At 47.0% G+C, this 14,907-nt stretch overlaps 1 long non-coding RNA gene across 3 annotated transcripts; it reads right to left on the bottom strand.

Moving 5' to 3' along the window:
* Positions 1-12,186: 12,186 nt before the first annotated feature.
* LOC138997871 (uncharacterized) lies at positions 12,187-14,499 on the bottom strand. Of its 3 annotated transcripts, none has more exons than XR_011469037.1 (3): positions 13,446-14,499; positions 12,680-12,863; positions 12,187-12,579 (listed from the first exon to the last, which is right to left on the bottom strand). It is a non-coding gene; the product is annotated as an uncharacterized lncRNA (long non-coding RNA). The 3 variants fall into 3 exon arrangements; XR_011469036.1 differs by lacking the exon at positions 13,446-14,499 and adding an exon at positions 12,973-13,241; XR_011469035.1 differs by lacking the exon at positions 13,446-14,499 and having other exon boundaries at positions 12,680-12,963.
* Between the last annotated feature and the right edge of the window lie 408 nt (positions 14,500-14,907).

Genomic DNA, 14,907 nt, shown 5'->3' with positions numbered 1-14,907 from the left:
ATATATTATATACATATATATAATATATATGTATATAATATATATATATATATTTTAAGCCCCATTATGTAGAATGCTGACACTGAAAGTATTTTTTAGAAATAATCTAAGGTCAGCAGAGAGAACAAAAAGGTTTCCCCTCATGGGCCAGGTCTTACCAGCTGCAGTGTTGAAAAAGATTCTGAGGCGGTTCCAGGGCTCAGTGGGAAAGGCTCCTGTGGCTGGTGAGAGATCCCTGCCAGGACACAAAGGTGTCATGGTGGGAAGGCACCTAGGACAGCCGTTTGCTACAGATAGAGGCCTCTTCTTCGCACTCCATAGGTAAGAGCTGATACTCAGAGGTGAAGTCGCCTGCCCAAGATCACACAACATGTCACCGGACAAGCTGGGAGGTCACTGCAGGTCTCCGAGTTCAGGCTGTGGTTCTTCCTCGCTGTGTTCAGCCAAAATGGACCTTCCCACCAGCTGCTCATCTGGACACCAGAGCAAGACAGTCTTACTAAACTGTTTTCTCCCCCAAACAAAATCTCCGTCTACACCTCTGTTTTCCTCCTTCTGGGCGTCTGTTTGTCATTCACAGGCAATGTATTACCCACATACCATCTCCCCAACCACGTACGTGGGGAGACCCATGACAGAGAGAAAAGTGATGGATCCAAGATGTAACGGGTTACCCAGTCCTGTTCCTTTTGCTGAATGTCTGAGCGTTTAATCAGCTGGTTAGAAAGCTCAGATTTGTGGGCTTAACGTTTTGGAAGAGGTCGGGGAACCAAAGGGTTTTCTGTATCAACCCCTTTATTAAAAGTGGGAACGAAATGTTCTGATTGCCCCCTAGTGCTAGAAACAAGAACAACACACCAGGCGAATAGGAACATTTTCCAGCTGCAAAGACTTGACCTCAGAGATCTCAATTCAAGCAAAACCCTTTATTTCAAGTTCTTATAAAAACACAATCCTACCGGGTTAGTGAGGAAGTTGAGGAAGGCAAGATCCACGGAGGGAAAGGGAATCATTAGGACATGTGGCAACTCAGTGGTAAAGTTAGGACTAAAACCAAGTCCTAAACATCGACTGTATTCAGGGCCACTCACCACAGATGATAAACTAAGAAATAATCTTCTTTAAAAAAGCTATCATCCAACATCGTACATGCTACAAAATACACAGCAAAATGCATATAAAAAGTCTTGCCTCTTTTATTTTAAAAAAATATATATATATATTTTATTGATTTCTCACAGAGAGGAAGGGAGAGGGATAGAGAGCTAGAAACATCGATGAGAGAGAAACATCGATCAGCTGCCTCCTGCACACTCCCCACTGGGTATGTGCCTGCAACCAAGGTACATGCCCTTGACCGGAATCGAACCCAGGACCCTTGAGTCCGTAGGCTGATGCTCTATCTATTGAGCCAAACCAATTAGGGCGCCTCTTTTATTTTTTAAAAAAAATAGTTTTATTGATTGATTTTTAGAGCGTGAGAGAGAAACAACAATTTGTTGTTCCACTTATTGATGCACTCATTGGTTGATTCTTGTATGTGCCCTGACCAGGGATCGAACCCGCAACCTTGGTGGATCAGGATAATGCTGTAATCAAGTGAGTACCTGGCCAGGGAAGTCTTTCTTCCTTTAGAATGTAAGTTATTTAGCCCTAGCCGGTTTGGCTCAGTGGATTCCAAGGGGTCCTGGATTCGATTCCAGTCAAAGGCATGTACGTTGGTTGCAGGCTCCACCCTAGCCTGGGCCCTGGTTGGGGCTCCTCTCTGTCTTTCCCTCTCTCTTCCACTCTCCCTAAAAATCAACAGAAAAATATCCTCCAGTGAGGACTTAAAAAAAAAAAGAAGAAGAATGTAATTTATTCAAAGGCAGAAACTTCTGGAATGTACTGAGCATCCTGAGGATTAGGAAATGATAATGAGCCCAGCTGGTGTGGCTCAGTGGTTGAGCATTGACCCATGAACCAAGAGGTCACCAGATCGATTCCCAGTCAGGGCACATGCCCAGGTTGCGGGCCCGATCCCCAGTAGGTGGTATGCAGGAGGCAGCCTATGGATGTTTCTATCTCTCTCTCTCCCTAATCAATAAAAACATATTTAAAAAGAAGAAGAAGAGATACCGGAGGGCACTGGCTTGCTCTCTCTGCTTCCATGTGCACAAGGAGGCCACGTGAGCACACAGTGAGTAAAGCAGTCATCGTTACTATGACGAGAACGCAGGCAGGGCCAGAGCCTCAGATGGTGGGAAGTGATAGGCTACATCCACTAAGATGGTGTGGAAAAGCCTCTCTGATAAGGTGCCAGTATGTAGCTCAAGGAATTTTTACGTGTATCACTCTCGTGTAACATCCACCCAGAGCAAGATATGAAACGTTTCTAGCACCCCCGTCAGGCGCCCTGTGCCAGTCCGTGCCCATCTAAGGGGTCACCCTTATTCTGACTTCCATCAGCATGGATTCATTTTGTAAGTTTCTGAACTTCATAATAGTGGAACCCTATAGCACGTTGATGGATGTTTGGGTTGTTTCCAGCTTGAGGTTATATGAATAAAGCTGCAGAGAACATTCTTGAACATGTCTTTTTTTGCTAAACATAACACTCATTTCTGTTGCATATATGCGCAGGAGTGGAATTGCTGGGTCATAGAGTATACCTATGTTTAGGTTTAGTAACAACTGCCAAGTATTTTTTTCAAAAGTGGTGGTATCAATCTATGTTTCCATCAACAAAATAAGAAAATAACGTTGCCCGTCACCAACAGTATATCTGTCTTTTAAATTTTAGCCATTCTGGCCCAGCTGGTGTGGCTCAGTGGTTGAGTGTCAACCCATGAGCCACGAGATCACTGGTTCGATTCCCAGTTGGGGCACATGCCTGGGTTGTGGGCTCGATTCCCAATAGGGGGAGTGCAGGAGGCAGCCAATCAATGATGGTTGTAATTCACATTTCTCTCATGAAAAAAAAAGATGTTGAGTTCTAGCCAGTTTGGCTCAGTGGATAGAGTGTTGGCCCTGAACTGAAGGGTCCCGGGTTCGATTCTGGTCAAGGGCACGTACCTCGATTACAGGCTTGATCCCAGCCCTGGTTGGGTGAGTGTGGGAGGCAACCAATTGATGTTTCTCTCTGTCTCTTCTACTCTCTAAAAAACAGTGGAAAAACATCCTTGGGTGAGGATTAACAACAATAACAAAAGATGCTGAGCACCTTTCCATATGTTTATGGGTCATTTTGGCATTATTTTCTGTGAAAAATCTGCGCAAGTCTTTTGCACATTTTTAAAAAAATGGTGTAGTTAGCCCCGGCTGAGTGGCTTCAGTTGGTGGGAGCATAGTCCTGGTACACCAAGGCTGCAGGTTCAATTCCCGGTCAGGGCACATACAAGAATCAACTAATGAATGCATAAATAAGTGAAACAACAAATCTTTCTCTCTCTCTCCCTTCTCCCTTCTTCTCTCTAAAATCAATAAACATATGTCATCATGAATGAATAAAAGTCTATGCTATTGGATAAAAAAATAAAATAAACATATGTATTTTACCACAATAAAACACATTAGGTTGTCATCTCTCATTTCTTATTGGTTTGTAAGAGTTCTTTATGTATTCTGGGTATGAGACTTTTTACCAGATATAGTATCTGCTTCTCTGTGATCTTTTCACACTCTTTTATGTTTTATTTTTAAATTATATTTTTTATTGATTTTGGAGAGGAAACGAGAGGGAGATAGAAACATCAACAATAAGAGAGAATCGTTGATTGGCTGCCTCCTGCACGCTCCACACTGGGGATTGAACCCGAAGCCCAGGCATGTGCCCTGACCGGGGATCGAACCTCTACCTCCTGGTTCATAGGTGGACACTCAAGCACTGAGCCATGATGGCTGGGTTCTTTTCACTCTCTTACTGTTACTTTTTGATGAATGAAAAAATTTCAATTTTAATGACATCCAACTCATGAATCTTTTCTTTTATAGCTAGTACTTTTTATGTCCTATTTTTGCCTATCCCCAGATTATGAAATATTCTTCTGTGTTTTCTTCTAGGTGCTTGATTGGTCTCAAATTTAAGTCAACAATCCATTTTAATTAATTTTTGTGTACAATGTCAAAGTTCATTTTCTTCCATACAGAAATTAAGTTCTCCCAGATTGTTGTTTTTTTTAATATTTTTTATTTTTATTGATTTCAGAGAGGAAGGGAGAGGGAGAGAGAGATAGAAACATCAATGATGAGAGAGAATCATTGATCGGCTGCCTCCTGCATGCCCCCCACTGGGGACCGAGCCCGAAACCCAGGCATGAGCCCTTGCCTGGAATCGAACCTGGGACCCTTCAGTCTGCAGGCCGATGCTCTATCCACTGAGCCAAACCAGCCAGGGCAAGTTCTCCCAGATTGTTTATTGAAAAGACCATCCTTCCCCCACGGCACCGCAGTGTCACCCTTGTTATAAATCTGGTGACCGTCTATGTAAGGATCTGATTCTAGACCCTGTGTTGTACCTGTTGGTCTGTTTGGCCGCCTTGTACGAGCACCACCTTGCCTAGCTTTTCAGAGTCTGAGAATCTGGTCATGTAGGTCTTCCAGCTTTGTTCTTCTTGGATATTACTCTGGCTAGAATAGGTCTTTTGCATTTCCATGTAACTTTTAGAATTGGTTTGCCAATTTACACACACACACACACACACACACACACACACACACAAAGGCTGCTGGGATTTTGATTGGGATTATATTGACTCCATAGATCAATTTGGGGAGAACTGACAGAGGGGCCAGAGGTCATGTGCAATCTTTCTTTCAGGGAAGCAGGGAAAGAGCCTGCTCCATCAGGCTCAGATCCGTTCCCCCAGCGCGCCCCCCCCCCCCCCCCCCATGTCCTGTCTGGGCTGAGCAAGGTGAGCCAGTTGAGCAGACTCAGTGGAGACCTGTTGAGGCCGATCACTGGCCTTGTAGCGCCTTAGAAACTGCATCAATGAAGGAAGTTGCCTCTTAGGGTTTGGAGAAAAGTTGCCGTGGGAAACTAGAAACTTTCCAGGCAGAGCGTGGAGAGTGGTCCCAGGTCACGCTTACCAATCCCCTCTCAGCTGTGTTTCCTCCTGCTGCTCTAGAGCTAACCCTCCGGGGGAGCCCCTGCTCCCACCACACCATCACCCCCAGCTCTTCCCGGGCTGCCTCACGTGCCTCCCCTCCCTACTGTATAGTTTGTCCCTCCTGGAGGCCAGGGAGCTGGGCTTTAAACCCCACCCTATTAGTCAGCCATTGGCCATGTGCCACCCCCACTGTGTGTGTAACTTCCCAAGCATCTCCTGGTAGGGCAGCCTCCATTAGCTAAGAGAAGCCGCCAAAGAAGGATGGAGCCATGAGCTCTCAGCAGCCAACGCCCAGAGCAGCGGGGACATGGGTGCACTGGCTGATAAAGGGGACCTGGGCAGGGCCCGACAGCATCTTCCACAGAGACCACACCACTTTACACTGCAACTCAGTGTGAATTAGAAAGAAATATTCTGTGCAAAGACTGAGGCTGTGTCCTAGCACGTTTGGCTCAGTGGATAGAGCATCAGCCCGTGGACTGAAAGGGTCCTGGGTTTGATTCCGGTCAAGGGCACATGTCTGGGTTGCGGGCTTGATCGCCAGTAGGGGGCGTGCAGGAGGCAGCCGATCAATGATTCTCTTTCATCATTGATGTTTCTATCTCTCTCTCCCCCCCTCCCTCTCTGAAATCTATAAAAATGTATTTTTTTTTTAAAAAAAGAAGACTGAGAATATGATGATGGGAAAGGATTGGTGACCAATATGTATTTAGATATATCTTCACAAAGCCTCGTCTGAGAATGGTCGATCTTACTATTTGATGTGTGTCATGTTGCGCTGGTTTCATGAATCTGTCCTTTGGTTTTATTTTTTTCTGATGCCAAAATAAATCTGTGTTCGCTGTGAATTATTCAGATGCTAAAGTAATGAATAGCTTAGAAAGTAAAAGTTCTCCATAATGTCATACAACCTCTCCCACACCCCCAAGCATTGGGAGGATCTATCTCAGCTTTGATATAGAGGAGTCACTGTTTTTTAAAAATCTAGAAAGCAGAGGCGATCTCGTTAAACCTGAGCCACTAAAAGCCCTTAGCAAATATACTTAATGGTAAATTTGAAAGCTCTCTCTCTGAGATAGGGAAGGAGACAAGGTACCTGCACTTGTCACAAGTATTGACCACCGTCTGAAAGGCCACAGGCAGTGCAATAAGGCAATAATGAAGGCGCAAGGTTTGGGCAGAAAGAGATAAAACTGCCATTACTCAATAGTGACATGAAAGCCCACATGAACCTAAAAATAAACTATTTGAATATATAAGTTAATCTAGCAAGTCGCTAGATACGAAGTCCATCTAAAAATGTGCCGCTACATACAAGTAACCATTATACAATGAAATATTTACAAAGCACCAAGTACAATAGCTTCAAAAGTATATAGACATCAATATAAAAATTGTGCAGATTCCTATTTTTAAAAAACACACAAAAAATCCTACCAATAACTAGAAAACATGATTGAGACGTGAAGGAGTTTCTGAGACACTGCTTGGGCTTCTCATAGTAAGCTTTTCACTTAGGCCTGTTTGGGTGGGTTTCTGTCTGGCCTTATCCCTGAGCTCGCTCTAAGTATTGGACAAGCCAATAGCGAACGTTTCCTTGTCAGGCACAGTGGCAAACACATAACATACACAACCCTGTCCTCTGTTCTGATCTCCATTGCACAAGAAGAAACCGAGGGCCGAAACCGGTTTAGCTCAGTGGATAGAGCGTCGGCCTGCGGACTGAAGGGTCCTAGGTTGGATTCCGGTCAAGGGCATGTACCTGGGTTGCGGGCACATCCCCAGTAGGAGATGTGCAGGAGGCAGCTGATCGATGTTTCTAACTATCTCTCTCTCACTTTCTCTCTGTAAAAAATCAATAAAATATATTTTTAAAAGAAGAAGAAGAAGAAGAAGAAGAAACCGAGGATCAGAGAGTTCAAGGAACTTGGCCCAAAGTCACCCAAACAGCAAACTCTAACCCAGGCCTGTCTGGCTCAGGAAATGGTGCGCAAAATCCCCGTTCCATGACTGGGAAGTCAATCTTCAGATTTATAGCGAGGCCATCTTTTCAAGTCCAAGCTTGTACAAACTTTTGTAAAATTAATTTCAAAAATTCCACAAAAGGGCAAAAGTTTGTGATGGATCCTGGTGCGGGTCATCTTGGACGTTGAGTTAACCATTTCGGTGGAACTGCGAATTACAACACTCGCATTGCAGTGAGGACATCTGACCACTAGGTGGCGGTGCAGCTCGTCTTTAACCTCCTTGGCCTTTTTGTTTCTACTGGCCAAACCACAGTGCAGAGAAATGAAAAAAATAAGCACAATGTAGGGCCTTAAAAAAAAAAAAAAAAAAAAAAACTTAAATTTAAATACTAAATATATAGCCCTAACCGGTTTGGCTCAGTGGATAGAGCGTCGGCCTGCGGACTGAAAAGTCCCGGGTTCGATTCCGATCAAGGGCATGTAGCTTGGTTGTGGGCACATCCCCAGTAGGAGGCGTGCAGGAGGCAGCTGATCGATGTTTCTCTCTCATCGATGTTTCTAGCTCTCTATCCCACTCCCTTCCTCTCTGTAAAAAAGTCAATAAAATATATTAAAAATAAATAAATAAATATTAACTATAAAAGGCCATCCTATATTCGGAGATCATGTTCTTCCTATTCTGTTGGGTCGTAATAGGTGATTGTTTTTATCATGAGACATCACCCCACCCCCCTCTCCTTTCTTAAAAAATCTTTTTGAACTGTGAATTCTGAAAGTCTGGGATCGGTAAAGTATCAGATTCCCATGAAAAGCAGACCCCAGTCAAATGTCTTCATGTAATTTAAAGGTTTCGGGCCTTCAAGCAGTGGCCCTTAAAATACACAAGCTACGGTTCCTGTGCAAGTTAAATACAGTCATGAACATTCATTCTACTTAGCGGCTCTTTTTTTTTTTTTATGGTGAAAAGATATTGATGAAAGAATCATGAAGTTAAGGAAGTGCAGTCAGGGGGCACCTCCCAAGGGAAGTATTGACATCAGTTGTTAAATAGTTGGAGTGTCAGGAGGTACAGAAATGTGGGGAGTTGGTTCTAGAAAAAGTCAAACCGTAAGTCTTTCAGCACCATCGAGGGGTTGACGGAGAAAGCCCGGACCTGCTGGGGGGTGATCTGAAATGGAAGGGAGCGGAGCTGGGAAGAGGAATCCTAGAGGGAGATAGTCTTGTTTTGCACTTCAAGATGGGGAGTGTCCATGTCTCTGAGTGTGGCCAAAATACACCAGGGCCTCAGGGATGGGTGTAGAACACAGTTATGGACATAGATTTTTTTTTTTTCCCTTAAGGACTGTTGAAATCTGAAACCCTCAGCTCAGCCTTCTGCAAGTCTTCACTGACTCCTGCTGCCTCGTGCACACACTAAGCTGGCTAGCTGTCCGGGGCTGTTTTTTGGCATTACATACTTGAAATTCTACTGCAGTGTTTGTTTGTTTTTTTGGCTACTATTTTCTGCAGGCCTACTATGTGCCCGTCACAATGCTGTATTCCTTGAATTCACAGTGTGAATACTTCCTCCCACATGTGATTTTTCCCTCTTGGTCCAACAGATGGATCCTCTAGTATATATATATATATGTATATACTAGAGGCCTGGTGCATGAAATTCATGCATGGGTAGGGTCCCTAGGCTTGGCCGGTAGTCAGGGCCGACCTGTGGGGCGACTGGGGGGGGAATGGGGGGCCCCTGCTCCTGTGTTAAGCATCTGTCCCCTGGTGGTCAGTGCATGTCATAGCAACCAGTCCTTCTACTGGTCGTTCCACTGTTTGGTCGATTTGCATATTATATAGGATTTTTATTGATTTCAGAGAGGAAGGGAGAGGGAAAGAAAGTAGAAACATCAATGGTGAGAATCACTGATCAGCTGCCTCCTGCACGCCCCTCACTGGGGATCCAGTCCACAACCCGGGCATGTGCCCTGACCGGCAATCGAACCTTGACCTCCTGGTTCGTAGGTCGACACTTAACCACTGAGCCACACCGGCTGGGCTACAATTCAAGTTTTTTGACAATTGTATATACTCTGTCAGAATTGCCCAAAATAAGGTGTAGACTATTTCCATCGCCCCAGAAAGGTCCCTTGTGCCTCTTTCCTGCCTGCTCCCCGCGCCCCCCCCCCCCACAACCGCTATTCTCATTTCTATCACTATAGATGAGCCTGTTCTCAAAATTCAGATAAATACATTCATACAGGCCATACCCTTTTGTATCTGGCTTCTGGATGTCACAGAACATTTTGTCTTTGATCGAGGTGAAATGCACATTTTAAAAAATTCATCATTTTAACATGTACCATTCCAGTGGTGTTTGGTACATTCACAATGTGCAATCGCCACTGCTGTCTCGTCCCCATTTTCATCACCCGCCCCCCAAAGATGAGCCCGTCCCCCGTCAGCAGTCACCCTCCCACTCTCCCGCACCTGCAGCACCTGGCAGGCAACCACCAGCCTGCTTCCTGTCTAACCTTCACTCGTTATGGTTCATCGGTTCTCAACCGGCTGCTGAAACTGTACAAGCAGAGAGGGATTATGTAAATGAGCCCCAAGCGGGGGAAGGCAGGAGGACAGAAGCACCTGCTCGGTGAGGTGACATGAAGCCGGATAGTCAAGCTTGCAAAGGACAGCGATCCTCGCGGCACCCAGATAAAGCCTGCGTTTCCCCTTACGCAGGAGCCGCCTGCTCCAGCCCGTCTCCGAAGGCGGCTCCGTGGTATTTATTTTCTTATCAACAAAGCACAGTTCAGTGGGGATGATGAAAGAGAAAAGCCCACAGCTGCTCTCTGTACCAAAGGCATTGACATAGAGGCCAAAGTAAATGTTAGCATCCTGGAAACCGCAGCAGGTGTTGCAAACATGAAAACAGCAGCCACCGGGGAGAACTGTGACCACCTGCCAAGCAGCACCTACCTCGGAATTCCTCGGAAATGGTCAGGATAGGAGCGGTTTTCGGCTCCTAGGTGCATTCTAGCACTCGTCTTTTTGGCTAGGTCTTTCTTTGCAAGGGGTTTCTGGGTCATTTCTGAGGTTTTCCAACTGGGTTCTTGCTCACCGCCATTTCCTGTGCACCTAGCACCTGGTGTGATGTTTAGCACGTACCTTAAATTTCTTACCTGGAAAGCCGGTTTGGCTCAGTGGATAGAGCATAGGCCCCCCGACTGAAGGGTTCAGGGTTTGATTCCAGTCAAGGGCACATACCCCGGTTGCAGGCTCGATCCCCCCTATTCCCCTCCCGCGCCTGGTCAGGGCACGTGTGCGGGAGGCAGCCAATCCATGTGTCTCTCTCACATTGATGTTTCCCTCCGTCTTTGCCTCTCTCTTCCACTCTCCTTAAAAATCAATGGAAAAATATCCTCGGGTGAGGATTAACAAAACAAACAAACAAAAAGGCATCATGATGCCAACTTTGCAGATGAGGAAACTGAAGGTCACAGAGGCACCCTGCTGTCTCCCAGAGCGCGGAGTCCAAGCCTTCCATTTGGTAATGAAAGGAACTCAGGTCCAAAGCAGGCAGGGGTCCTGACCAGGTGGCAGAGCTAGCCTCCTTAGCAGCCTGCCTAGAACGTTCCCAGGTCCGCTTCAGTCTCTAGTGGAAGGCACGGTGTAATGCTTATCATGGTCCTAGAAGCGAAATGACCATTTTGTGTCCAAGGCATAGAAAGTTTCCAAAGCTGGAGTATTTGCTTACAAAAAAATAAAAAGAAAATAAAAAATAGGATCACGTAGCCGTGGCCTCCTGGGGAGGTTGTAGGCCAATCGGCCTTTACTGGTTACACTAATGTGACCCATATCTTAGGGATCTCAGGGGAGGGTAATGGATGAGCAGCAACGGGCCCGGCACTGGGGAGGCCCAACAGCCTGGCACTGGAGCGCCCAGGACTTGCCAGTGGGTTCTGGCCGAGTCACTTTTAGCCTTTCTGTCCCTCAGATAAGCAACCGATTACAGGTGTACTGAGCGCTTGCCAGGTGCTCTGCCAAAAAGGGCAGCTTCAGTCAGTAATCATGACGGAGAATAATGACGGAGTGCAATTAAGTGCCTAGGCCCCAGGCTAGGGCAGTGGTTCTCAACCTTCTTGCCCTTTCAATACAGTTCCTCATGTTGTGACCCCAACCATAAAATTATTTCCGATGCTACTTCAGAACTGTCATGTTGATACTGTGATGAATCGTCATGTAAATATCTGATATGCAGGATGGTCTTAGGCGACCCCTGTGAAAGGGTCGTTCGACCGCCAAAGGGGTCGCGACCCACAGGTTGAGAACCGCTGCCCTAGGGGTACAAAGGAAACTGGATCCAGCGTCCGCCCACTTCGGCCATCCTAGGACTATCCTGAGTTAAGCACTGAGATTCCCACATCCCGAGAAAGCCCTCAGTCCCGGGCACACTGGGACAGCTGGCCACCTATGTGAGGTCTCGAAGGTCAGAGAAAACCACAACTCACATGGATGACGAACACTGCAGGTAGCATATGGTGCCGTGTCTAAAACACAGACCTGCTCAGCCCGTGTGGCTCAATGGGTTGAGTGTTGACCCATGAACCAGGAGGTCAGGGTTCGATTCCCAGTGGGGGCGCATGCCCAGGTTGTGGGCTCGGTCCCCAGTGGGGGGCATGCAGGAGGCAGCCGATTGATGGTTCTCTCTCAACATTGATGTTTCTCTCTCTCTCTCTCTCTCTCTCCCTCTCCCTTCCTCTCTGAAATCAATAAAAATATATGTAAAAATTTTTTAAAATCTATTAAAAAATAAAAAAAACACAAACCCCAGTGGACACAGGACAACAGGGCTATGTCCACCACATCAGAGCCTGCAGCGAAGGAAAAATTCAACCACACTGATCCTTCTTTATTTAAAAAGGTGACACTAGCCCTAACCGGTTTGGCTCAGTGGATAGAGCGTCAGCCTGTGGACTGAAGGGTCCCAGGTTCGATTCCGGTCATGTACCTTGGTTGCGGGCACATTCCCAGTAGGAAGTGTGCAGGAGGCAGCTGATCGATGTTTCTCTCATCGATGTTTCTAACTCTCTATCCCTCTCCCTTCCTCTCTGTAAAAAAATCAATAAAATATATTTAAAAATAAAATAAAATAAAAAGGTGGCACTTTATTCATCATGGATTTTGCATTAATGTAGTTTTTTTTCCAAGTATTGCATCAAAATATTCATGTTGGTTACTGAATTTTGGAGCACCCCCTTGAGTTTTGTACTGGAGACAAGCGCCTCACCCTGGTTCTGACCTTACAGGGCAACCCTAAGTGCTCACCATGATGCCTCCAATATGGTCTCCGAGACCTGGGACAGATCGGTTGGCTTCTCATCCACGTGTAGCACTCACGACAGTGGACCACACAGTCCCTAGGGGCCCTTCCAGGCCCAAGTTCTGTGCTTTCATGACGAGGTGTTCAGGAAGCGAGAGGATCAGGAGGTAGATGAGGCCTGGGATGGTCAGGGAAGGCACAGGAAGGTAGCATGTCTTCTTGTCTATTTTCGGAAAAATAGAACCAGGAGGAGAGTTCATATATATGTCTATGACTTACATAACACGTGTATATATGTATATATACATGCCACGTACATATACCTTATTCCAAGGAACTGGCTGATGTGCTTGTAGGGCAGACCGGCAGGCCGACAGCTTTGGGCAGGCATCGACATTGCCGCCCACGGGTGGAACTTCTCCTGCAGAGAAACCTGTGTGCTCGCAAGGCCTTTCACTGATTGGACGAGGCCTTGACTCAATGATGATCTCCTTTACCTGGAGTCAGCTGATGGGAGATGTTAACCACGTCAACAAAAGACCTTTGCGACAACATCTAGGTTAGCGTTGAGTGGGGTAACTATTGTAGCTCAGCCAAGCTGACTCGGAAAACTAACCTAGCCCGCACGCTGCACTGCCCAAGCTCATCTGAGCCAGACGGGACCTCAGATATCAAGTTGGTTTCCGCCGCTTCCAGATGAGGAGCAGAGAATCCACGTGTTAGGACTGGCGGCAGCGGGACCAGAGCTCCCGGCGCCTAGCTGCCAGGCCTCGGCCACGTTCTCTGGGCTGTCTCTCAAAGGAAGGCCTGGCTGGGGACGTTGCCTGCCCTGCTCGGCCCTCCAGGTGCTGTTTACTCAGCTAGGTGTGGGCTCTGCCTGGCTCTCCGTCTGTTGTTTGCAAAGTAAATGTCACCCAGGCCCCACCGGTTTAAACCCCCCACCCAGGAATGGAAACAGAGACTGAAAGAAACATTCTTTTGCTGGTTTCAAGTCAACCTTGACTTTGAGTTTTCAGTTTCTATCTAACAAAAAGCAAATCCCTAAAAAGTGTGTGTGTGGGCTGGTAGGGGGGTGGGGGAGGGGGTCACCTCAGAAATGTCACGTCCTAAAGGCAGTGGGCCAGGCCTGCAGTCCTTTCCATGTCTGGGTAACGTCTGAAGTCACAGGGATCGAGGTCTCAGCCCCAGGCCTACCACTGACCAGTGGCGTGACCTTGAGCTTAACCTTTCGGAGCCTCATCTTCCTCCACGGAGAAATGGAGTCAGTTGCAGGAATAAAAGAGAGAATGGCCCTAACCGGTTTGGCTCAGTGGACAGAGCGTCGGCCTGCGGACTCAAGGGTCCCAGGTTCGATTCCGGTCAAGGGCATGTACCTGGGTTGCGGGCACATCCCCAGGCGGGGGCGTGCAGGAGGCAGCTGATCGGTGTTTCTCTCTCATCGATGTTTCTAACTCTCTATCCCTCTCCCTTCCTCTCTGTAGAAAATCAATAAAATAAAAATTAAAAAAAAGAGAGAGAATGGATGCCAAGCGCTTTGCACAGTGCCTGGCACACCTTCCACACTCATTCGCTATTGTTCCTAAGATTGACTTATTTTTCACCCCCTCGCGCTAGTTTCTTTGAACGTCAGGGGGAACTTTAGAGTCAGGAGAACACAATCAGGTCTTCAGGGTCTTTGCTACTCTGGTTTCCTGTTCCTTGGCTTCTTCCTTAAAAGGGTTCCAAGAACTTCTGAAGTCCAATGCAAACAGGGGAGATTGTCATCGGCGAAAACAGATGGGGCAGGCTTCGTCTTTCTCAGGGAAGCCACTGCCCGCAGCTCCGCTAGAGACTTAATCCGTACCTTCACCTCCCTGATCGGTTTCCAACAAGTGGTTCCTGTTCCTGCACCAGGATATGCAAACACGGCACTTACTGGCAGGGAGGTGTCAGGGCGCAGGTTTCATCAGCTGCCCACTCTCCCAGGAGAGCTGGTGGGACCTGTCAAGCCAGCAGCCAAGGCCCTCAGACAAGCGGAACATTTCAAGGTCCATGGGGCCTTTTTTTTTTTTTTTTGAGTTTTCAATTTAAGTGGGACATGTTTAAGAACTGCCAAGGAGGAAGCAATGCTGATTTATGGGTGCCAAGCCAAGGGGGGTGCCGCCGTGAAAGAACAATGTGAAATAGAAAAGGTCAGCTACCTCCTTGTGCAAAGGGAGGAGGAGGAGGAGGAGGAGGAGGAGGAGGAGGAGAAGGAGGAGGAGGAGGGACAGGGGCAGGGAGCACAGCCTCGGGTCTCAGGGGCCCTGGGTTTGCAGCCCAGCTCCTGACTCCAAGGAGTAACCTTCCCCTGGGACTCCAAGGCCCAGTGACAATACTCATGACTCATGAAGGTCCCTTAAGGAGACAGGAGAGCAGGGAAGGGAAGGGCTGACTGTGCAGAATTTAAAGCCAAAGAGTGCAGGGGTGGGAGGGGAGGGGAAGGAGGAGAAGGGATCCCTCCCGCTTTCATATTCCTGACTCCATTTTTTAAAAAAATCCTCACCCCAGGATATGTTTTTATTGATTTTTA

The sequence above is a fragment of the Myotis yumanensis genome, unplaced genomic scaffold (genome assembly GCF_028538775.1).
Source record: "Myotis yumanensis isolate MYYU_CA2020_CCGP unplaced genomic scaffold, mMyoYum1.0.hap1 SCAF_19, whole genome shotgun sequence".
In the NCBI taxonomy this organism is placed as follows: domain Eukaryota; kingdom Metazoa; phylum Chordata; class Mammalia; order Chiroptera; family Vespertilionidae; genus Myotis; species Myotis yumanensis.
This window is presented reverse-complemented; position numbering and strand designations above follow the sequence as displayed.